Source organism: Furipterus horrens, unplaced genomic scaffold (assembly GCF_987537825.1).
Source record: "Furipterus horrens unplaced genomic scaffold, mFurHor1.1.pri manual_scaffold_9, whole genome shotgun sequence".
In the NCBI taxonomy this organism is placed as follows: Eukaryota; Metazoa; Chordata; class Mammalia; order Chiroptera; family Furipteridae; genus Furipterus; species Furipterus horrens.
Genome location: NW_028327179.1, coordinates 92,344,579 through 92,368,439, shown reverse-complemented (window position 1 = coordinate 92,368,439; position 23,861 = coordinate 92,344,579). Strand labels below are relative to the sequence as shown.

Sequence of the window (23,861 nt, the reverse complement as noted above, 5' to 3'; positions counted from 1 at the left end):
TCCAGTGAAGCTGAAGCTACAGAGCCTGGGCAGGGTGATATGGAGGGTCTGCTGTTGCCCATGCAGCAGACCCCCCCTCTCTTCGCAGCTGAAGGGTCCAAGGGAAAGACGGAGTCAATACAGCTTGGCTTCAGGTGCGCCGCAGGAGTTGCTGGTGTTGACTACAACGTCAAACCGCCTTAGGGACTCCGGCTCCGGATTTTCTGTCGGGGTTTACTCCCTTAGCCTTTCCCCTGAAGAGGTGTGCCGCAAGGCAGCGGAGGTTTTTTGAAGTCAGAGTTTTCCTTCTCTATACTGTTGCCTATATCTATGAGTTTGTTTTTTTGCTTAATCCCTTTACTTTTTCCACCCAGTCCCCTGACACTCCTTCATTCTGACAGCTGTCAGTCTGTTCTCTGTATCTGTGAGTCTGTGTCTGGCTTGTTTGTTAATTTATTTTGTTCATTAGATTCCATATATAAGTGAGATTACAGTGATCCCTCACGTTGTGGGTATTACATTCTAGACCCCCCGTGATAGGTGAAAATCCGCAAAGTAGGAAACATACATTTATTTTAGTATTTACTGTACAGTACTGCAAAATCCCACTATATGGCGAAAAATCCACGATAAATAATTAAATATAATATTTTTAAAAATCCCACAATACAGTGAGGCCGCGATAAGTGAACTGCGATATAGAGAGGGACTGCTGTATACGGTACTTGTCTTTCTCTGACTGGCTTATTTTACTTAGTGTAATGTTCTCCAGATTCATCCATGTTGTCACAAAGGGTAAGATTGTCTTCTTTTTCAGAGCTGAGTAGTTTCCATTGTGTAAAATATACCACAGGGTTTAATCCACTCATCTGCTGACACTTGAGCTGCTTGCACATCTCAGCTATTGGAAATAATGCTGCTATAAACATAGGGGTGCATATATTCTTCTAAATTGGTGTTTTGGGATTCTTAGGATATATTCCCAAAAGTAGAATCACTAGGTCATAAGGCACATCTTTTTTTTAATTTTTTGAGTTCCCTCCATACTGCTTTCCACAGTGGCTGTACTAATCCGTATTCCCACCAACAGGGCACACAAGGGTTCCCTTTTCTCCGCATCCTCACCAACACTTGTTTGTTGATTTATTGATGATGGCCATCCTGACAGGTGTGAGGCGATGTCTCATTGTGGTTTTAATTTGCATTTCCCTGATGATTGTGACATTGAGCACCTTTTCATATGTCTATTGGCCATCTGTATGTCTTCTTTGGAGAAATGTCTATTCAGGTCCTTTGCATTTTTAATTGGATTATTTGGGTTTTGTTTTGTTTTGGGTTTTTTTTTTTTTTTGGTGTTGAATTTTATTAGTTCTTTATAAATTTTGGATATTGACCCCTTATCTGATGTATCATTGGTGAATATGTCCTCCCATTCAGTGTGTCATCTTTTCATTTTGTTGATGGTTTCCTTTGCTGTGCAAAAAATTAATAATTTGATGTAGCCCCATTTGTTTATTTTTTCTTTTGTTTCCTTTGCCTAAGGAGATATAGAAGAAAAAATATTGCTATGAGCAATGTCTGAGATTTTACTGCCTAGGTTTTCTACTAGGATTTTTATGGTTTGGATTCTAACATTTTAGTTTTTTTTAATCCTCACCAAAGGGTATGTTTATTATTTTGAGAGAGAGAGAGAGGAAGAGAGAGAGAGCAAGAGAAACATTAATGTGAGAGAGAAACAATAATCAGTTGCATCCCATATGCTCCCTGATTGGGCATTGAACCCACAACCTAGGTATGTGCCCTGACCAGGAATCAAACCTGCAACCTTTTGGTGTGTCGATGATGCACCAACCAACTGAGCCACCCAGCCAGGGCTAATATGTAAGTCTTCAATCCATTTTGAGTTTATTCTCATTATGGTATAAGAAGGTGGTCTAGTTTCATGTTTGCGTATGTATTTGTCCAGTGTTCTATCCATTGCATAGACTCTCATTGTCTCACTGTATGTTCTTGTCTCTTTTGTCAAATATTAACTGACCATAAATAAAGGTGCGGGTTTACTTCTGGGCTTTCTATTCTGTTTCATTTCTCTAGATGTCTGTTTTTATGCCAACACCATGCTGTTTTATTACTATGGCCTTGTAAGACAGTTTGATGTCAAGTAGTGTGATTCCTCCAACTTTGTTCTTCTGTCTCAAGATGACTGTGACTCTTCAGGGTCTTTTGTGGTTCTATATAATTTCTTGGAATATTTGTTCCAGTTCTGTGAAATGCGCCATTGGTATCTTGATAGAAATGGTGTTGAATCTATGAATTGCTTTGGGTAGTATGAGCATTTAATGATGTTATTTCTTCCTATCCGTGAACACGGTATGTGCTTCCATTTATTTGTATCATTTTCAATTTCCTTCTTCAGTGTCTTATAATTTTCCAAGTACAGGTCTTTTATATCCTTGGTTAAATGTATTCCTTTGTATTTTATTTTCTTTATTTTTATTGAAGTTCTTTTAATAGAACACTCATTATAAAGATTAAAAATAGCTTCAAAATTATCTCCATTCAAGGCCCTTACTTTAGAGACCTTCACTAAAGCCATTTTCAAAGGATGTTATTTGAGCAATATTTGCCATTGCATTTATAAATGGTTGGCATTTTCAAAAATGCAATACTTTTAAAAACCTAACCCAAAGGTATATTTACTGACTTTAGGGAGGGAGTGAGGGAGGGAGAGAGAGAGAGAGTGAGAGAGCAAGAGAGAAAGACACATTGAAGTGAGAAAAACATCAATAGGTTGTCCTCCATAGGTGCCCCAACCAGAATCAAACCCACAATATTTGGGACGATGCTCCAACCAAGTTAGCCACCCAATCAAAGCTCCAAAATGTCTTTTTTTTCTTTAACGCCTTTTAAAAACATTTTATTTATTTATTTATTTATTTATTTATTTATTTATTTATTTATAGAGAGGGGAAGGGAAGGAGAAAAAGGGAGAGATAACATCAATGTGTGGCTGCCTCTTGCATGCCTTCAATTGGGGCCCACAACCCGGGCATATGCCCTGACTGGGAATCGAACCAGTGACCCTTTGGTTCACAAGCCATCACTCAATCCACTGAGCCATACCAGCCAGGGCTAAAATGTCTTTTTAATAAGGTATCTATGGCTTCAATCCCACAGCCTTTTGTGGCTTCGACCCTTGAGACCTTTATACATACTTATTTTCAGAGAGTGGTGCATTGAGCCACAGGTCACTATTTCTGACTCTGCAGGCTATCACTTCAAAGGCATAAAGACAACTAGCTCCGTTTCATACACATGGAAAGGACCAGGACTTACGCGGAGCACAGATGCTGAAAAATTCTTATGTGTTACAACTACATGGAGGGTATGATTCTGATGACGAGGAAGGATGTTTCTTCTTCACTGATCCACCCAATTAGGCCTTGAGGTTTCACTTCTTGGCATTTCCTGAGTCAGTATGCAGAGCCCCTGAGTGGGTTGATTACAAATGGGGCAAACTTGGTTGTGTAACATTTTTTCTCTTTCCGGGCCTAAGTTTCCTCATCAGAGATACAGAAAACAACACCGCCAACCAGATGAACTTGTTGTGGTTGTTAAATGAGATCCTGGCTAGAAAAATGTTTAGAACAATGTCTCGCATGTGGTAAGTGCTCCATAAATGACGTGTCTGAAAATAGGTGGGGGATCACAGTGACGAAATGGTTTTATTTCCAGCGCTGTTCTCTGCCCTGTGGGCCAGGAGACAGGCAAAGAGAAAGGGCTTTGGTGCCTCTCACCTTGGATGACTTAGTTTATTTAACCCTCTTGGCTCTGACATTGGAGTCCTAACCTAAGCTGACCTTGATTTTTTAAAACTTCCCTGGAGCTTATGAAAATGTCTTCATAAGGAAAGGTATACAGAGTTTGATAGTAATAAATAAGGTACCATTCTGAAAACTGAGGCTGAGATAAAAGTGGAATAAATATACCCAAAAGCTTACAATGAAAAAAAAAAAAAAGTCATCAGCTTGAGCTAAAGTCTAGTTTCATGTTCCACCAGGCTGGGTGCTGCTGATTTAAGGAGAAACGACTGTGCCGTTCCTTCCAAAATGATTGCACGCAAGACGTGAGTTACCGATTTAGTGTTGAAGTCTGGGGGTAGTTTTCTCATTCTCCACGTGCCTGTTTTAAAACTATCGTCATTCTTCTGAGAGTTACCAGGTTTCCAAACTTAGATGGTACAGAAGTAAACTTTCAGAGGTTCTTTTATGACATGAAAACTTCCGACAATATGTAAGTTAGCGTGCTATTCCATATGTACTTCAATGTCCATCCCGTAAGGTTCCGTTTCAGTTTCTGTGGCCAGTGCCGTTGCTTGAAGTCTCTCTTTAAATACCTTCTGTCCATAACTTTTCATCTCAGCTCTGAAATTGTTTGGCCTGACTCCTCTGAATTTAGCTTTTACACACACACACACACACACACACACACACATATCTCCACAGAAAGGAAAAACGCTTCTTCAGCCCAATCTTAGGGTTTGCAACGGGGGCCGTAATATATTCATATGAATTAAGGCCTTTTCATTGTCAGTGATGATGGGTATGACATATCGCGTACAAGCTGTTTTCAATTATCTGTATAGAAAAATCAATGGCAGCCGTCCGTGCTGGCTCAGTGAGCTGCTCAGGAAGAGGTTACAGCTGCCCTGTGTGCCAGCAACACTCATTCCTCTGACAGAGGCAATCAGGGGCGGGATTCTCAACTCCGCTAGCAGTAGCCTCGGAGAACAAGGACGTACTTAATCACTAAATGCGAAATGGCTGCTTAGGTTGTCAAGGGAAGGGTGATGCTGAAGAAATGGAATTCTCCAGCTCTAACCCAAACCCAGGTCATATTTTCCATGCCATTTATCTTGTCTGAAAAGAAGTAAGGAGCAACAAATACTAAATATCTTCCATGTGGTTCGTAGTGGAAGAATGGGCTAGATGCTTGATTTAATAAGTCCACTCAAGGAAAATGAATCTCTCAGAGATTTATTAGTTCTATTGTACTTTTATTTTCAAAGAACAAAAACCTCAACTGCAGGAGGCTATGTCAGAAGCCGTTCCAGTAAAGTCACCGGTATGAATTTACTGAACCAGTAATCTCATACTGGTGTCTCTGGTTGACTGTTATTTTTGGCCCCAATGAACCCTGTCTCCTGATATTGATTTCCTGCATTGTCCCCTCCCATATGGACTCTGGGTTTGTCCTTTCGTTAATAGGACCTTCGCTGGTGTAAACCAAGGGGTGGTTTGATAGGCCCTTGTAGATTGGGGCTTGTCCTTTGGTAGGTTCCTCCTTCAAACCCAGCACCATAATGCCAAATCCTAAGTTAGCCACATGGAGAGGTACGTGAGAGAGAAGGATGTCTAGCCAGCCCCTCTCTGTGGCCACCCTGGATGAGGCATCCATCAGATGTGTCATTGAAGGACATCTTGGAAGTTCTAGTCACAGATGGCAGAGTAGAACAGGCCTGGCAAGCCATGACGAAACTGCGGATTCATGAGCAAATCAATGCGACTTAGTGTTGAGTGTTTGTAACAGAGTAACAGATAGTCGAATTGGAAGTTCCCTCTCTGAAAAGAAATGGCCTAATCGGCTTGGTCACTTGTGATCCGTTCCCTATGTTGTCGGGAGCAGGAGGAGAAAATGTTAAATAGCATCTTTTTTTAGCCCAATCAAGAATTAGTTTGTAGCAAAGGAGTGGCTAGGACTATACGAGAGAATCATAGAATTAAGGAGTTGGAGAGTCCTCAGAAACTATTTGTTTGTATTTTTAACTCTCCCTTGTAAAAAGTAAAACAAAATTGGAATCCAGAAAAGTTAAACTAGAACTAGATTCAAATCTTACTCTTCTAGTACTTGACTCCAGTGGTCCCTACCACTTCCATGGGAGAGCCCCCTGCTAACCACACCAGGAACGTGCTAAGTTAATGTGGTTTTGTTTTCATTATTGTACTTTGTCCGCTAATGTGAACCTAAGGCCTTCAGGTCCATGGTCATGTCCACATCAAAGAACACAGTACATGCTAATAAACATACCCTATGGTTATATATTTACCTCAGAGAACACAGTGGCGCTAATAATAGGGGTGAGGGAAGCGCTGGTATAAAGCAAGTAGCTATTGCATGAAAGAGAAGAAATTATATGCACAAGCTGTTTATAACATAAATAACACACAAACTTACTGTTCAAGTTCTAAGCCAACTGGTAAATTAAAAATAAAAATAAAAATAAAACAGGAAAAAACAAATAGGAACCCCAAACCTTGCCTTTCTTATGGATAAATCTGGTGCTGGGAGTGGGGCTCATGGGGAAAGACTGATGGGCTTCCCATTACTGGCTTCTGGCAAAACACAGACCCGTGGGGTTTTAGAAAATTTGTCAAAATGAGGTTTATGATTGGCTGGTTAAGAAAAATGAATCTTCTTTAAATGTATATTCTATTGCTTCTTTAGTAACATTTGGCCACACCCCACATCTGGGGGCCACTGCTAGAGATAACATATTTGGCTAAGAGAGGCATTAGTATGACTTATTGGGAATATATCTTACGCTTTCAAACCAGCCCTGGCTGGTTTGGCTCAGTGGATTGAGCGTCGGCCTGCGAGCTAAGTGTCGCTGGTTCGATCTTCCAGTCAGGGCACATCAGAGAAGGAAAACTCTGATTCCAAAAAACCTCCGCTGCCTTGCGGCATACCTCTTCAGGGGAAAGGCTAAGGGAGTAAACCCCGACAGAAAATCCGGAGCCGGAGTCCCTAAGGCGGTTTGACGTTGTAGTCAACACCGGCAACTCCTGCGGCGCACCTGAAGCCAAGCTGTATTGACTCTGTCTTTCCCTTGGATCCTTCAGCTGCGAAGAGAGGGGGGGGTCTGCTGCATGGGCAACAGCAGACCCTCCATATCACCCCGCCCAGGCTCTGTAGCTTCAGCTTCACTGGAGAGGACACTCCAGCGTCATTGCAAGATGTCGATTCAACACGGGTGGAGACAGATACCGTGTCACTCCCGAGTCGGACTGCACAGCCATTCTCGGCGGTGCAGATAGACTCTTAAGAAGCTACACCATCGTCTCTCGAGACGGACGGCTGCCGATACGGCTGCCGATCTTACGCTTTCAGTATTTTCTTATTTGAAACATTATGATAGAAGGAAATTGCTGCTAATGTCACCTTCTCCTATTTGAGTCGGAGAAACAAACACGTTAATATCTGAAATATTTACATAGTCCACCACGGTTGCCGCAAATTAGTAATCAAACTCAGGCTCTGAAGTTCAGCATTAAAAAACAACCACAGCAAAAACCCAGGTAGGTGCAGGTAACTACGACTGGCCTTCTGGGAAGAGATCGCTACCATTTGTTCATGATATTGAAGGGAAAACCATCTGCCTGTGTGATGTAATAGCTGTGGCAGATGTGCCTGTTGGTTACCCCATAACTTTCTGCACCCTCCGTCTCCTTTACCCGGTGTGACTCAGTTGGTTGGGTGTCATCCCGCAAACCAAAAGGTCACCGGTTCGATTCCAGGTCAGGGCACATGCCTGGGTTGCCCATTTGGTCCCCAGTCTGGGTGCATGCAGGATACAATTGATCAGTATTTCTTTCTTATGTTGATGTTTCTCTTCTACATTGATGCTTCTCTCCCTCTCCTATTCAGTCCCTTCCCCTCTCTCTAGAATCAGTTAAAATATATTATATATATATTTAAAGAGATACTCAAGAAGAAGCCTTCTGCCCAGCACCACCCCCTGAGACAGCCACCCTGTAGACACAGCCATGGGACATCAGGAGTCAGAGATACAAAAAAGGCTCAATATTTGTGAGACACTGAATTCATGCCAGCAACTACTTATTTCCAGAGTCTTGTTACGTGAGCTGTTGTTAGTCTGGTTTTCTGTTATTTGAAGCTGAAAGTATTTCTAACTCTTCCTAAAACTGGAAGGCACACTTTTAGGATAGAAATCTGTCTACTCATCTGAATTCCATCATGATTTTTCTCTAAAAATTTATAGTTTTAAAAGGCAAGTAGTCCTAATGATTCGTTTCCCACAGATCAAAATGTTATGCAATGTGGCAGAAGTGTAATGAAAAATCGGGGCAGATGATGACTAAAAAAGAACAGCGTAATTCTGGGTCAGTCCTGGCTCAGGCCCCAGCTTGACCAGCTCTTGCTGTGTGATCTCATCTGAAAAATAGCATAATGTGTCCTTTACCTCATAGGGCTGTGAGAATTTCATGGGATATTTGTAAATTGCTCACCCCTGTGCCTGGAAAATGAAGATAATTGCAGCCTGAATTATACGCCTGAATTAATTTATAAAATAAATGTTCACGTTTATAGTCATCTTCTTAACATCAACCAGTTCTTTTCCAGTTTTCCAGGAAACCTCTATTCTGTATTTACTTCTCAGATATACTTACTTTTCTCTTTTCAACACAATTCCCCATTGGGCCCAAACGTTTTTCTTAGTAGTCGTTCCAACCTTTGGATATTATGCACAGACCCACAGTTGCTTTCCTGCTTCCAAACTCACCCTCACTCATCCAGACAGGATGGGGCCCAAATTAGGGTAACATAAGTGTAAACTTGGGCGAGGAGGGTGTGGGAGAAAGATGTTACATTAACTGGACACAGGTACTCAGCCCTACATGTGCAAAAACCTACATGAGGTTTCAACTAGCGATGGCAGGAGAATGTAGCAGAAGTTAAGGTAGCAAATAGACACAGAGAGCCAAACTAACAAACCAAAAGATAACAAAACAAGAAAGCAGACTCACAAACATGCACATAATAAAAGAAGACAAAAGGCAAGAAAAATGTAAGACACTGAAATTACGGGCTTTGGACCATAGCAGAAATCTTCTTGCAAGTTTACTAAATATGTGTTAGAAGAATTGTTTCTTTGGGTAAGAGAAGGGCACTGGCCTGTGGAATAGGGGTGGGGGGTTAGCGTAGGGAAAAAAGGCTTAATTAAGCTACCAATGTTGCCATTGAAAAGTAGCAGATAACCAGATTTTTATTTACACTAAGACATCACTTCCCTTTTCTCCAGTCACTTTGATATGAGGAGCCACCAAAATACAGTTGCCTGCAAGTGTGAGAAAAGTGAAAGAACTGGTCACCAGCAATGTTTCTCCTTTTTGCTTTAGATACAGGGACATCAAAAAAGATAAATTAAACACCCCTTTTAAAAGGGCAAGCTTCTGTTTGGAAAGATTGTTATTATAGGGTTGAGAGCGTCTTGTACAAATTGATTCCGGGAGGTATTATACACAGACTAATGAAAGCCAAGTGAAAAATACATCCAGGGTGAATTTAACATTGCTGATTTGTGCCACAATTTCTTCTAAATCTCCCTGAAATAATACATTCACCACTTGAATTGCACATACCCCACCACACTCAACATTTCCACAGGTGGACTAATTTCTGGTTGTCCAATCCCGTTCACTCTCTCAAAGGTTGTCTCCATCATACATGAAGCTGGAATCTTAGGGGCTATTTTTGATCATTTTTAATCACCTCTCACCACTTATACCCAACCATCCATTGCTTCTTGTCAATTCTTTTCTCTTGGATCAGTTGTCCTTCCATTGCCCTGGACAGTTTACTGATTCAGCCACCAGGATTTCCCACCTGGATTATCTCAGCTAGTTTTCCTGTTTCTCATTCACTGTTTCTATTCTACCTACTCAATGAAGCCAGAGTGAGACTTTAACATGGAAATCTGACCTGTGGTACTCCATGGCTTAAAGCATACCAAGGAATTCCTACACAGTAAAATAAAATCTAACTTCCTTAAGAATGTTCCAAGGTGATCTGTAGCTCTGACCCTTGTTCATCTCTTCAGATTTATCTCTTACAATCTTCTAAGCCTCCTATAGTTCATGGAAAAAAAATGTAAATCTATAATAAATGGTCAGTTGTATCATCTCAGTGTTGGTTACTCTTTCACGCATATACAGAGATAGAAAGGAGTATATGTCATGTAGCTATATATTGGTTTTTTCCTTCAACCTAACTTTTTCTTTTATTGTGAAGATTTCCACTGAAATTTCTACTAGCATAAGTCAAAACTGTCACTCCATTAAACATAAACCAATTAGTCAGCTAGGTAATATGAGTGCTAAGAATTTAATTTTTTTACTATTTTTTTACTACTCATTTAAAGTGGGAAAGAATGCAAAATCTGAAAATTATATGCCAGAGTATATTAAGACAAAATTTGGAAATGAGAACAGGTTGTGATTAAATGAGGTATTCACATTTCTTTTCATTTTCAATATCGTAGGCTTCACTTGATATGTATTATCCTCCACTGAATTCTTGGAAACGAAGTTTTCTTTTCCCAAACCATTTGAAATGAAAATGAACGAGTTGCAAATTGTGTATGCTCTGGTTTCAAGAGAGTGAGGCCTTAGTACGCACAGAATGTGAATGGACGCCCAGAGGCCAGCACTCAGAAAGCAGCTGATTGGGGCACTCAGTTCCCACTAAATAATTCAGAATCTCTAATGGAAATCAGATCAGCGTTTCCCCAGTGGAGGAGCAGCTCTTTTGGGTTACCCAATAGTCAGCCAGCTACTCGAGAGCTTTAGAGAACAACAATAATGTAAAAGGTAAAAAATATTTTAATGGCATTCATATTCTCTTGGGTGCTTTCTCTGCATGAAGTTTCCAACTTCCTGACAGCTGCTGCCATTGTGAAGAGAGGAGGGAGGTGGGGGGGGGGAATCAATATTTAAATCTAAAACAGTCAGAAACTTCAGTGAGGGGTGCCAGTATTAACTGGTTTGTGTATGTGTTTGGCCTTTTAAAAGACCTCAGTCTTAAGAGAAGACATTCTAAGTAAACAACTCATTAGGAATCACACAGCAAGGTTTAGTGAGCTCCGGACAAACACATTTAATTTAAGGAAGGATATTCCTGTGATACTTGTCTTGAAATTTCAATAGCAGAATGAACTGTTGCATAAAGTAATGTGCTTCCTCTCTCCCTGCCCCCCTCTCTTTCCAAAGGAAGAGAATATTGATCTCCCCTTCTTGGCCACCAGCCCCACCCCTCCTCACTGTAAGCATTGAGATGAATGAGTTTGTGTTACTAAAAGCAGTAAGCACCGTACTGGTAATCATGATACTGTTGTCTATGGGAAATGGGGGTGGGGGTAGGATGAACAGGGCAAAGGGGGGATAAATGGTGATGGAGGGAGACTCGACTTGGGGTGGTGAGCACACGATACAATATACAGATGAAGTACTATAGAATTGCACACTTGAAACCTATATACGTCTATTAACTAACGTTACCCCAGTAAATGCAATGAAAAAAAAAAAGTGAAAAATAAATAAATAAAAGCACTAAACAATCTTCAAGGGAGTGCCACTTTATACATAAAATATAAAAGCTTTATTAATACAGGGTAGAAATGTTACAGAGAAAGTTGGAGCTTGTCTCAAAGGCTGTTGGTGCCTCCACATTTGCCGTCAGCTCTGAAAAGGTGGCTGTGAAACTCATTGTATCCAGTCCCGCTTGGCCGCGGGCCCGGCGTGCAGTGGGATTGCTGGCCAGTGGCCCCGTACAGTGGGACGGCTGGCGCCCGGCCCAAGGATTAGAGAGCTTTCATTTCTTTGTTTCATTGATATTAGTCACAGAATCTCCCTTTTCATGCACAACGCCAACCCGTGCAGGGGGTAGGGGGTGGGGGAGGGCAGAAGCAGAAATTGCTGCAAACTCTGAGCTCTCGGACCCCAGGAGGAAGCAGAAAATTTCCTTTCCCAGCTCAGTTATCCAATGTCTGCATCTATTTCGTCACGCACATTTAACAGGAAATGGATAGTCTGGTGTGTCCTTGAAAGGAAAATTGCTTTATAGGTATGATACTATACTGCATGCTAACCTTGGACAAATAAGGTGCCCAGTGTCTTAAGGCTTCTTCTGCTTTCTCCCTCTCCCTTCTCCTCTGCTTCTCTCTCTCTCTTTCTCTCTAATGAGCTAATGACTATTCTGAAATTTCATCTCAAGGAACAATTTTGGTAAACAAAATTTGTGGCCCCATTTCCTTCAATTTCTAGACGTGTGTGTGTGTTTGTGTGTGTGTGTGTGTGTGTGTGTGTGCCCTTTGCCAAAAGGCCATGTGCAATATGTCATCTGTTGACACATTTCCTTTGATTCCTTCTTCTGCACATACATGCATGATTGTGTATCCATGTGGAGGTATGTGGTGTGTGCTTCCCAGAATCCCTCTGTAATAATATGCCCTCCAGCCACATTCTACTTGAGTCTTGGAAGTTCTGCTGAGTTCCATAGGATAAACTTTGGACTCAAATAATAATAATCTTGTCTTAAACATTCATGCCCAGTGGAAACTGAAAGCCATTTCCAAAATAAAATTAGGACCATGAATTACTAAATAGCAAACTGATCTTAAAATATAATAAATCACAGAGCCCCAATATATCATAACAAAACGACTCAGGCTCACATCTTTTTGCCTGATTTCTCTGAAGAAATCTTCTGATACAAGAAAGGAAATAAGAACGTCTTAAGGAAGGCTAAATTAAGTACATTTGCACCACGTAGCTTCTTTTCATTTTATTACAGGACTGGCACTGGTGAGAAGTTAGTTATTCTCAGGTATAAAATATGTATATTTTCTGGACTAGTAGAGAGGCAGAGAGAGAGAGAGGGAATGCTTAGCTAGCACAGAAATGCCTCTGTAAGAAGTAGTATCCCTCTTCATTAGCAAGTTAAACTTTTGCTTCCTCAGCTAAGAAGTAGTGATACAGAGTTCCTGATGTGTATCAAATGAGAAATTATATTTGAAAAACTTCGTATTGTGGGAGAAGGGGGGTTATAGGGGACTGCATGGTAATGGAAAAAAATACAATAAAAAGTAAAAAAAAGAAAGACTTTATAAAACTTACATTATTCAAAGGAAATAGTGTTCTTACAGCACTTGAAGATGGTAATATTTAAAGGGAAAAATTTAAAAAAAGATGAATTTTTGTTTTTGTGAATACATGTTAGCTAAGGGCTTCCAGATTGCTAAAATTATAGTAACATTTATTATACTAAAATGGTATTATTTTATTAAAGTTTTTAATATTTTTACATATTTTATTATGATCCCATACTCAGAATAGCAGGACTCTTAAAGGTTGTTAGGGCTCTAGGCTTGTTAGATTTTGCAGAGAAGAAAATGAACGTTGAGAACCATCAGTGCATTATCCAAAATCAGAAATCTGACCAACAGCCAATCAGAGGAATCGACTCATCTCATTTTACCCCCCTTTCCTTGTGTCTGCATCCTTTGTAAATGACAGCTCGCTGGGGTTTTCCATAATCAAACCAGGAGCTCGGAGAGGCGGCGGTGGTGATGGGCAGCCCTGCGTGGCTGTGTAGCCTTGGGAAGGCTTCACCACAGAGGAGGAACGTGACCGAAGGGTCGTGTTCAGGTCGTGCCATAGAGCAGGCAAGACCTCTTGGTACAGAAAATACCGGGAACCGATTATACGTAAAGAAGCGTGTTGGGTACAGAGGCCATTGAGGAGAGCTACCTGGCTACCACAGAAGTAATTCATTAGAGACTGTGAGAAATTAAGTAAGAACAACAAAAGCCAAATTTTAGATGATGCCTTTCAAATAAATCTTACCTGATGCGATGAAAGTTGAATTCTTGAGTGAAAAACTGATGAGATGACAAGGTCTTAAAAGATTGGGTTTTTTTTCAGGCCTTCTCCTTGCTTTATACGTCTGCCAAGTTCATCTTCCTAAGCTCTACTTGCTCTGTGCCAGCCTGTCCCTGAAGCCCCCGTGGCTCTGCAGTGTCCACAGTAAAGGCAAAGTCAAGGTCTGCCACGGTAGGAACCTGACTCCAGCTCAGGTTTGTCCCCAGATCTGATTCCACTCCTCACATTTTGAAAAACCCATTCTTCAAAACCCAGCTGAAGACCTTCTGCTTCTTACTGTTAGAAACATTGTTTTTAATTTTTCCCCACTGTCGAGGTGGCTGCTTTTTGCTCTGAACTGAGGAAATAACCCTGCATTATAAGCGCATGTGTCTGTGTCAGTACGGTCATGCCACACGTATAAGCTCTCTGAGGGCAGGGCACACGTCTTTGTACGTCACCTTGTCTTGGTGTACCCCTAGCCACCGGTGCTGTCCTGAAGCAGAGCCTGGGGGTCCACTAGTCAGGTGCCTGCAGACCTTCTTGGTTGAACTGCCAGGGGAATATCTTTTAATCATAGGAGTTACCAATCTACTATGGGCAACAAGAAAAAATTGGTTTCTTACAATAAAGGAATTTACTTTTGAAAATCTTAGGATATACTTTTTTTTCTTTAAGAGAATATATATGTTTAAATGACTTGTTACTTCACAACATGCATTTCCTGTTCATGTGGGTCTAGACCCAATATAATGCCATGTTGGGCCCAGAATTTAATGCAGTGATTTTAAAGTTTCTTTGATAATTTAATGAATGATAATGTAGTGTCCTTTAATTACCAAGCAGTGTTCTAAACAGCATTCTATGAGGCAAGCACTGTTATTACCCCTATTTTTCAAATGGTAAACCAAGGCACAGAGAGGTTAAGTAACTTATCGAAGGTCACACAGCCAGTAAGTGAAAGGCCTGGGCTTTGAAACCAGGCAATCTGACTAGAGTCAATGCTGTTACCCACTACACCATGCGGTCTCTTTATTTTATTTTGTAAATAAATTTTATTGAGGTACATCTAAAATTTTAGTTGCATACAATAAAATGCACTTATTTAAGTGTATGGTTCAGGAGATTTTTTTGACAAATGTCTGTATCTACATAACCCACCACTTCAGTAGAATATTTCGTGGTTCTGTCTACCTCACTCCAGCCTCAACCTACAGTCACTGAGAACCACTGATCAGGCTTTTGATCATGTAGATCAAGTTTGCTTTTTCATCTAATGGAATGGAATAGTATGTGCTTATAAGCATCTGCCTTGTTTTGCTCAGCACAGTGTTTTTGAAGTTAATCCATGAGGCTGCCTGTATCAATAGTTAATTCTTTTATTGCTGGATAGTTTTTCATTGAATTGGATCTACTAAATTTTATTAGCACCATCAGTTGATGGATTTCGAATTTGGGGCTATTATGGGTAAAGGCGTCATAGACATCTATGCGCAAACTTTGCTGTGGAATACATATTTTTATTTAACTTAATGCCTAAAAGTGAAACGTCTAGGCCATACGGGAGATGTGCGGTTAATTGATGAGATGCTGCCAAACTGTTTTCCAAAGTGGCTGTACCATTTTCTACTCCCACCAACACCTGGGATGGGCAGCCTTTGTCATTTTAGCTCTAAAGGGAAGTATGCAGTGGCATCACATTGGGGGTGTCAGCTGGCATTTCCTCGACAGGGAAAATGGTGTTAAGCATTTTCTCATACGCCTCTTGTGATTTATATATTTTCTTTTGTGAAGTGACTGTTGAGATCTTTCAGCAATTACTTATTGGGTTGATCGACTTCTGGTTATTGAGTTATTATGGAATCTTGGATCACAATCTTTGTGAGTCATGTATTTTGAGAATGTTTCTTTGCATTCTCAGATAGCCTCCTTATTATTTTTATTGATGGTTTCAAAGGACGAACGTTTTAATTTTGATGAAGTCCAATTTATCAGTGTTTTATTATAAAGGAGTGCTATTTATGTCCTAAGAAATCTTTGATGACTCCAAGGTAACAAAGACTTTCTTACTCTTTTTCTAGAAATTTTAAAGCATTTGCTTTTATAAATGGGCCTATGATTCATTTTGAGTTAATTTTTTCTGCAGTGTCAAAGTTTAGTTCTTTCAGGACCATTTTTTGGAAAGACTATCCTTTTCCCACTGAACTATCTTTGAGTCTATTTGTGAGATGATAGCTTTGTTCTTCTTTGACCCACAGGCCTATCTTTATGCTAGTATTGCACAATAGTTTTGATTCTTTTTGCTTTTCAACAGGGCCTGATACAAGCAAGCTTCTTATTTCAAAACTGGTTTTTCCTATTTGACAAACTTTGTGCTGTCATAGAAATTTTGATATCGCTTTTTATTTTATTTTATTTTATTTTTTTTATTGGTATCACTTTTTAAATTTCTATAAAAAAGCCTATTGGGATTTGGTTTGGATTACATTGAATCTATGGATAAATAAGGACAGAATTTTTATCCTAACAATCTTAAATTTTCTGATTGTTGAACATAATGAATCTCTCCTATTTCATTAGGTATTCTATAACTTCAATCAGAAATGTCTGGTAGTTTTCGGTGTACAGGTCTTCAACATGTTTTGCTAAATTTATCCCAAAAGTAGTCATGCATTCGATATACATTTTTTAATATTTCATTTTCCAATTGTTCATTGCTATAAATAAACATAAGATTGATTTTTATAACTTGAACTTGTACCTAGTTGAAAACACTTATAAGTTCTAGGAGCTTTGCATCCCTGTCCATTTTCTATGTATATCCTTACTTATATGAGAAAAAAGACAGTTGTATATCTTCTTTCTATTATTTTTTATTTCTTTTGCTGGCCTTATTTTCCTGGCTGAGCTCTCCAGTACAATAGTCAATAAAAGTGGTAGGAGCGGCCACTTTTGCTTTGTTCCCCATCTTAGATAGGAATATTCTCTGTCACATTAGCGGGAGGCTTTCTGCATATAGATCTTATCAGAACAAGGATATTCATTTATATCCTTAAATTGCTTGAGAATTGATAACATAAATCAGTGTTGAGCTTTTTCAAATGCTTTCCCTATATATTTAATGTGTTCTTTTTGTTCTTCTACCTAATCTACTAAGATGGTGAATTATATGGTTTGATTTTTACATGTAAAGCCCAGCTTGCATTCCATGGATAAATAGCCAGCATGCTGTACACGAGTATATTTTTATGTATCACTGGCATTGATTTGATGATGCTTGTTAAAAACTTCTGCATCTATGTTCATAAAAGAGATTGCATCTGTAGATTTTGTTTTCTTGTAATGTGTAATCGAACCTCTTTGGGTATTTTAGGCCTGATTTCCTGGACGAGTCTGGGTGAAGTCATTGTTCAAGGCCCGCTCCTCAGCTTTGCCAATCGAGAACCTTGATTTTAACGGTTCCAGACAAGAAAGACGAGGTTGAGGGCTTATGTCAAGCTACTTCGATTCATGAGGGAATGACTGATAAAGTGCAAATTTATAAAATACCGGAGATAAATGGTAGCTAGCATTGTTGGTTGCTTCCCACATCCTCTCTACTTCTTTCTTTTGCTCTCAGAGAGCGTGTGGTTCTGGGACAGGCAGAGCTAATCTGTGCTCCACTGGGGCTTGGGCCTTGTTTACTTTTAGCCAAATATGCCAGAAGCTCCTTAAAATGAAATGGAAGAATCTTGGTTCACAAGCTGGAGATGCAGAGTCAAAAGGTGGAAAGACCTGGGTCCTTGAAGACTTAGAAACACTGACTTTACCAACCTGTGTTACTTGGGAGATCAATTCCTGAATTATTTAAGCTGTTCTCAGTTGCATTTCCTGTTTTTTTTTAATCAAAATTAGCATAATCATGACAAATATTATCAACGATTGAAGTGAGTTTTGTAATCTAGTCACAGAGATTAAAACAATAAAGTAGGAGGTTTCCTTTTTTTAAATTACTTTTAAACTATTTTAGAGAGAAGAAGAAGGATATGTTAATGGGACTCCCATCAGACAGTGCGAGCTGGATAAATTGTCCTTTTGCATTCCAGGGGTACTGAGGAACTCAAAGTGATAACCAAGAGTCTAAACGTTCTGCCAAGTGGGCAGCCCAAGAGATGTGCTAACAAATTTTCCATCGGATTCCTTTACATTTTTAAATTTTATGCTGCTCACACTTCTCCTTGTATTTGTCACTGCAAAATCAGTGACCTCATTTTCAAAACACCCTTAGGACATGTTATAATTTCTATGATTTCCAATCATCTTGCATTAGTTATATTTTAGCCTGTTAACACTCTTGCAGGAGGCTCATTAATTACACCGGGAGAGGCTGGGCACTGGCGGGGAAGGTGAGCATTAGGAACTGCTGATAGGAGCTTTGGCAGGGGCGCAGACAAAGTATGAAGGGAAGTTTGGAATGAGTTATTCTTCACAAGAAACAGGGACAAAGGGAAGAAGTGTGGACAGTGGATTCCTGCAGCCTCCTAACAGAAATCTCTGTGTCCCCTCTTGTCCTCGTGTGGTCTAGTTAACACAGCAAACAGAGCCTATTAACCAGAGTCAGGTTCTGACACTCTTCATGGCTTTCCCCCTCATTCAGAATGGAAGTGTAAATCCTTACAGTGAGCAAAGGCCATGCATGACCCACCAGTTATGCCAGTTACTTCCCTGGCCTGGATGCCTATCTCCACTCACTGAGTTCCTGCCACAGTGACCCCTTTACTGTTCTCCTAACACACAGGAAAGGTCTGACCTCAGGGCCTTTGCATTTGCTGATCCCTTTGTCTGGAGGTTCTTTTCTCAACTATTTACTTAGCCAGCTCCCTCAACTCTTCTAAAGTCTTCACTCACATTTTACCCCGGGAATCTTTCCTCTGCCAAATGGGCACTTTTATCTTCCTTCATTGCTATGCTTTTCCAATGGCACTTATTACATCTTTTAAAAAATATAACTAATTAGTTGATTAATTTCATGTGCTTTGTTTTATTTATATGAGCAGAATGTAAGCTATATGAGAGTAGGGGTTTTTACCTTTGTTCATGGCTCTATTCACTTAAAAACTTAAGTGCTCAATAAATGTCGACGAATGAAATAAGTGACTTGGAATCTGAAATCAATGACCCATGACTATGCCATTGGATGAAGTTTAGGTTTGAAGTTGAACATTTCAGAGTACATTAGAACATATGTTTTATTTAAACTTTGATGCTCATGCTGGGTTGAGTTACATTATGACTAATATCACCCTTATAGATTTCTATTCCTTTAAAAGAACCCCTGTGTTCATAGCACCCCAATGTTCATAGCAGCGCTGTTTACAATCGTCAAGTGTTGGAAACAGCCTAAGTGCCCATCTGTGGATGAGTGGATCAAAAAACTGTGGTACATTTACACAATGGAGTACTATGTAGCAGAAAGAAAGAAGGAACTCCTGCCATTTGCAACAACATGGATGGAACTAGAGAGAATTATGCTGAGTGAAATAAGCCAGGCAACGAAAGTCAAATAGCATATGATCTCACTTATAAGAGGAATCTAATGAACAAAATCAACTAACAAGCTAAACAGAACCAGATACATGTAAACAGGGAACAGATTGACACTGCCAGAGGGGAAGGGGGAGGTGGAGGGGGATAATGGTGGAAAGGAGGAGAAGGGACTAGTCAAAGAACATGTAAAATGACCCATGGACGTGGACAAGGGTTGTGGGGACTGACTGTGGCAGCAGGGGGTGGGCTGGGCTGAGCAGGGCAAAGGGGGAAAGATTGGGACAACTGTAACAGAATAAACAAGAATAAAAAAAAATAACACCTGTCTTCAATCTTCCTTTATATTTTTAAAAATCAGTGGTTAATAGGGTTATACAATTTCAACTCTATTAATACTTAGGCCAAATAATTTTTATTTTTGGCAGGGTGGGGAGTGGTCTGTCCTGTGCCTTTCGGGTCTTTAGCAGCATCCCTAGCCTCTACCCACTAGATGCCAGTAGAATCCCCTCGCTAAGCAGTGACAATCAAAAATGTCCACAGTCATTGTAAGATGTCCCCTGGATGGCAAAATTGCTCCTGGTTGAGAACCACTGATGTAAGTAATTTTTGCATATTCCTATGTGAATGAAAAGTGATGTTTTTGATATAGCACATGTAATGGAAAGGAAACCATAGGGATCTCACACTTCCTTTATCAAACCTATACATGAGCACCACAATGACTGCTAGCAAGCAACGGGTCGCACTTATAGATGTTAAGGTAAAGTTCAGGAAGAAATAGAAGATGGATAATCCCATGTTTAACGTCCTTTGAACTCGATCCCTATGACATCTTTCAGTAGAGGGCCTGGGGAAAGTAATAATAAAAAATGATAATGTGTATTCCTCCACAATGTATACAGGTACAGATTAAAACAACCATTACTTTGCTTCATTGGGAAAATAAAATCACAAGAGGGAAACAGGCAACCTGATGTCCACGTGTAGAAAGAATACAGTTTGTTGTTCATTTATTACATTTGAGGGTGGTATGTGGCATGTGCATGAAGAGTCTAGTTATGGGATAGACTGGAGGTGTGTGAGTGAATTTCTGGCACCTCTTCTTTTGAAAAAAAAAAAAAAAAGGTTTGATTGATCGGTGGACTGATTTAGCACCCTACTTGTAGAGACAGCTCTTTGTCCCCACCCTGCCCCTCACCGGCCTATTTGTCTAGGTTGCAGTCAATTTAAGAGCCTGGAGTCCCTAAGAAGTACTTGCTATAAATCAGTTCCTATTTCTTGGATTTAGATAAAGTTCTAAGTAAATGTAATTTTCAAGAATCATATAAGGCATTTAATATGTTTCAAATCGAATTGAAGGAAGATAACCTGAGATCTTTGGGAAATGGAAGGAAGTTTTGCAATCACTTTTGGGGTGGACATCATCACATGATAAGCGGAAAGAAAATAAAAGGAGCAAGATGATGAACAAGAGAGAACTGATAAGTGGTAGAGAATCTCAAGATTTAACTTTTGAGAATCTCTGGGGTAAATTTGTTTCTGTACTTAATCATTTTCCACAATACTTTTTATCTCATCTATATCATAAATATTCATCTGTGATACTCCAAGAATCCTAGAAATGTTACCTCCGCATCTTCCCTCATTCGAACAAAATGGGAATTCCAGAAAGCCAAGAAGCTCAGCCTCTGAGTTTTACAAGTCCCCAAGTTTAAGCTACACTGATTAATTCCCTAAATTCTTGGGTGTCAAAGGCATGTCACTAAATAGGTCACTACAGGCACCAAGGAAGCCAAAAAAGGAAAGAGCCCCCTAAAGGAAAATGGCATTTAATTGGGAACTCGCAGGCATCTGTCACTCTTTGTGACAAGCGGGGGGGGGGGGGGGGGGACCTACTTCGCACATTTTGTGACGCGCAGGTGGTAGGGACCAACAGCTGAAGTTAACCCGCCATGTGTGTAGGCAAGGCGTTGGGGATGGGAAGGATTGAGAGGCTGATTTTGAAGAGTGTGTTTTTTCATTCTGAATATCATTAAAAAAAAAAAAATGTCTGGGGCCAAAATTGTAACCTAAAATGCCATCAATGCTCTATTTCAGATGTCCTACTTGGTGAACTGGGGTATGCAGCCGCCTCCAGAACAGGTCGTGCGTAAAGTTGGGAAAAGAAAGAATGTGTGGATCTCGCTGCTACAAACAAAGCCGACTTCCACCTCTGGCCTCTAGGTTCCAGGCGGTGTGCTCGCTCCTGCGGGGAGGGCCTGCCCCGGGAGAATCAAGCTTTTAATGAGCTTCCCAATCAGCTCGCGAGGGGAAGGCGCGCGCCCTCCCCGGCGGGTCTGCGCCCTCCCCCTGCCCGCGCGCGCAGCACCCCCACCCTCCGCTTCCCTTCCGTTCCCTCCCCGCCGCGGCGGAATTGAGTCCAAGGCAGGATCAGGTTCCCCGCCTTCCAGTCCGAAAATCCCGCCAAGGGAGCCGCCGCGCAGAGGAAGCCCCGAGGTGCAGCCAAGGGAAGAAAGGGACCAGTGAGCCAGTCACCCGCCTGGAGGGAGGGAGCGAGCAGCAGCCCGCGCCGCCGGCAGCAGCGACTCGGGCACCTGGATCCCGGGCAGCAGCAAACCTCGCCCCTTTCAACAAAGGCAGCCTGAGCGCAGACGGCACGTTTGCAACTCCAAGTAAGTGACAAGGGTGCGCCATTCTCCCAGGTGTCTCCAATCGAGTTTCCCGAGCCTGCCGCCACTTTTCGGGGCACCAGCAGATGATGATGGGAAGAGAGGGAGAGGCTGCCTTGGTGGCTTTCCTGGTGGGGCTGCTTTCAACACTGATCTTCTCCAGAGGCAAACTGAGGCGTATTTGGGGTGGGGTGGGGGTGGGGGCTCAGGTCAGGAGAGTCAGGGTGCCCAGAGATCAGTGGAAGGCGAGCAGCTTTGTGCTGTCACGCGCGCTTTTGGACAGTGCTCCTGCTACCAGCTGGAGGACATTGCGGGGGCTTTGCTCTTTGTAAAACATGCCTAAGTAGGTGTGTCTGTGGCAAGTGAGGCGCCGGCGCAAGCAGGCCTCCTTTCTCACCCTTGCTCTCTGGTCGCCCCGACACATGCCCGCTGGTGACTCTTCGCTGGCATGGCTGGATTGGATGCGGGGGCTGGGTCCTGCCCGTGCCGGCCGACGCTCAGCATCTCTCATAGAGCATCCAGCACTCCTTGTCCTGCCTGCCAGCCCAGGGATGGTTCTAGAAAGGGTTAAGTCCAAAGTTTAAAAGACACACCTTTAACTCCATCTCTCATTTGAATGCTGATGTGACTAACTGTTTCTGTACTCAGGCACGTTAACTTTTTATTTCACCCACAGAAGGCTAGGGTATGCTTATTACTAATTTGTCAGATTCTTTGGTTCTGAGTTGCTGTTTCTAATTAGCTAACAAAGTAATTTTAAAGCAAGGAAGCTACTTAACTCCCTCCCTACCTAACACACCTAAATAATTTACACACACACACACACCTTTGTCCTTAACAGCACACAAACTCAATAACACACACACACACACCCCTACCTTTGTCTTTAACATACATACAAACTCAAGAACACTCGCACACACTCCTTTGTCCTTAACACATACACACTCAAGAACACACACCCAGTTTATCTACCCTCTATTGTTAACTCACCCCTATCTCTGTTAGCACTGCTTTGCAAATTTGGGGATGCATTGAAAAAATAGGAGCGGCTTGTTGGAGGAGGGGTGGTGGTGAGCGAGGAGAATGCACACTTGGAGGGACACGAAGTTCCAGTCTTTTATCTTATCTTAGTAGGCATTTTCCTTTGGCAGCGCCCCTGTGTGTGTGTGTGTGTGTGTGAGTGTGTGTGTGTGTGTGTGTGTGTGTGTGTGTGGAAAGGGTCTGGGAGGAGATTCAGGAACTACCAAGAAGAGCTTTTGCACATCATGAAGCAATTTCATGATCCCAGGCAAATGTGGACTTGATGAAGCCATGGAGCCTGTAGCCCCTTGATTATCTGGGGGTGCATTGATCTGTGGAGGTGCTTACAAGGTAACGGGAGTGTCTCCCAGCACAGAAAATCAAGTTTGTATTTTTCATATCCATCATGCTTTTTTTTTTTAAAGTAAATTCTGCATCGGAAAGACCAAATTATTCAAACAAAACTTTTATAGTCCAGTTTGATTCCAAGGAAATTAGAGTGGATGTAATCTCTTCTGTCCTCTTTGGGGCATGAATTATTTCAGAGTGGTGATATTTGTGCTTTCTCTAAATGTAAGTAGAGGGTGAGGTTTTAAGAATCATTTTACTTGAAGATAAACCAATGCCCTTATTCTGTGCTTGAAAAATGTCTGTGCTTTGAGTTCTCATTGTACTTCACATTTTTAGAAGGTGATCTTTTCTCTCCTGCTGTTCCCAGGCCTCCTTTAGGCCATTTTCCTCATTTAGTTAAAAGTCCTCTATAAGAACTGCTTACCTGAAGCCATATAAGTCCCACTAGGTGCTAGACCCCAGCTGTTCACTTGTGGATACAACTGCATTGTACTTCCAAAGCTAGAGCTGGGAGAGAAATGATACTACTGTTAATGTATAACTTTTAGTACCTATTTTTAAAACGAGGTAGTAGAGTAAGAATAATATGTATCTGAGT

General features: G+C 41.1%; 1 protein-coding gene across 1 annotated transcript in view; it reads left to right on the top strand.

The window, feature by feature from the left end:
• The first annotated feature begins 21,603 nt into the window (after positions 1-21,603).
• PTN (pleiotrophin) overlaps positions 21,604-23,861 on the top strand; it is a 100,539-nt gene continuing 98,281 nt past the window's right edge. Inside the window, exon 1 of the mRNA XM_090286811.1 lies at positions 21,604-21,892. The gene's annotated coding sequence lies outside the window, so the exon portion shown is untranslated. The remainder of the gene's footprint in view (positions 21,893-23,861) is intronic.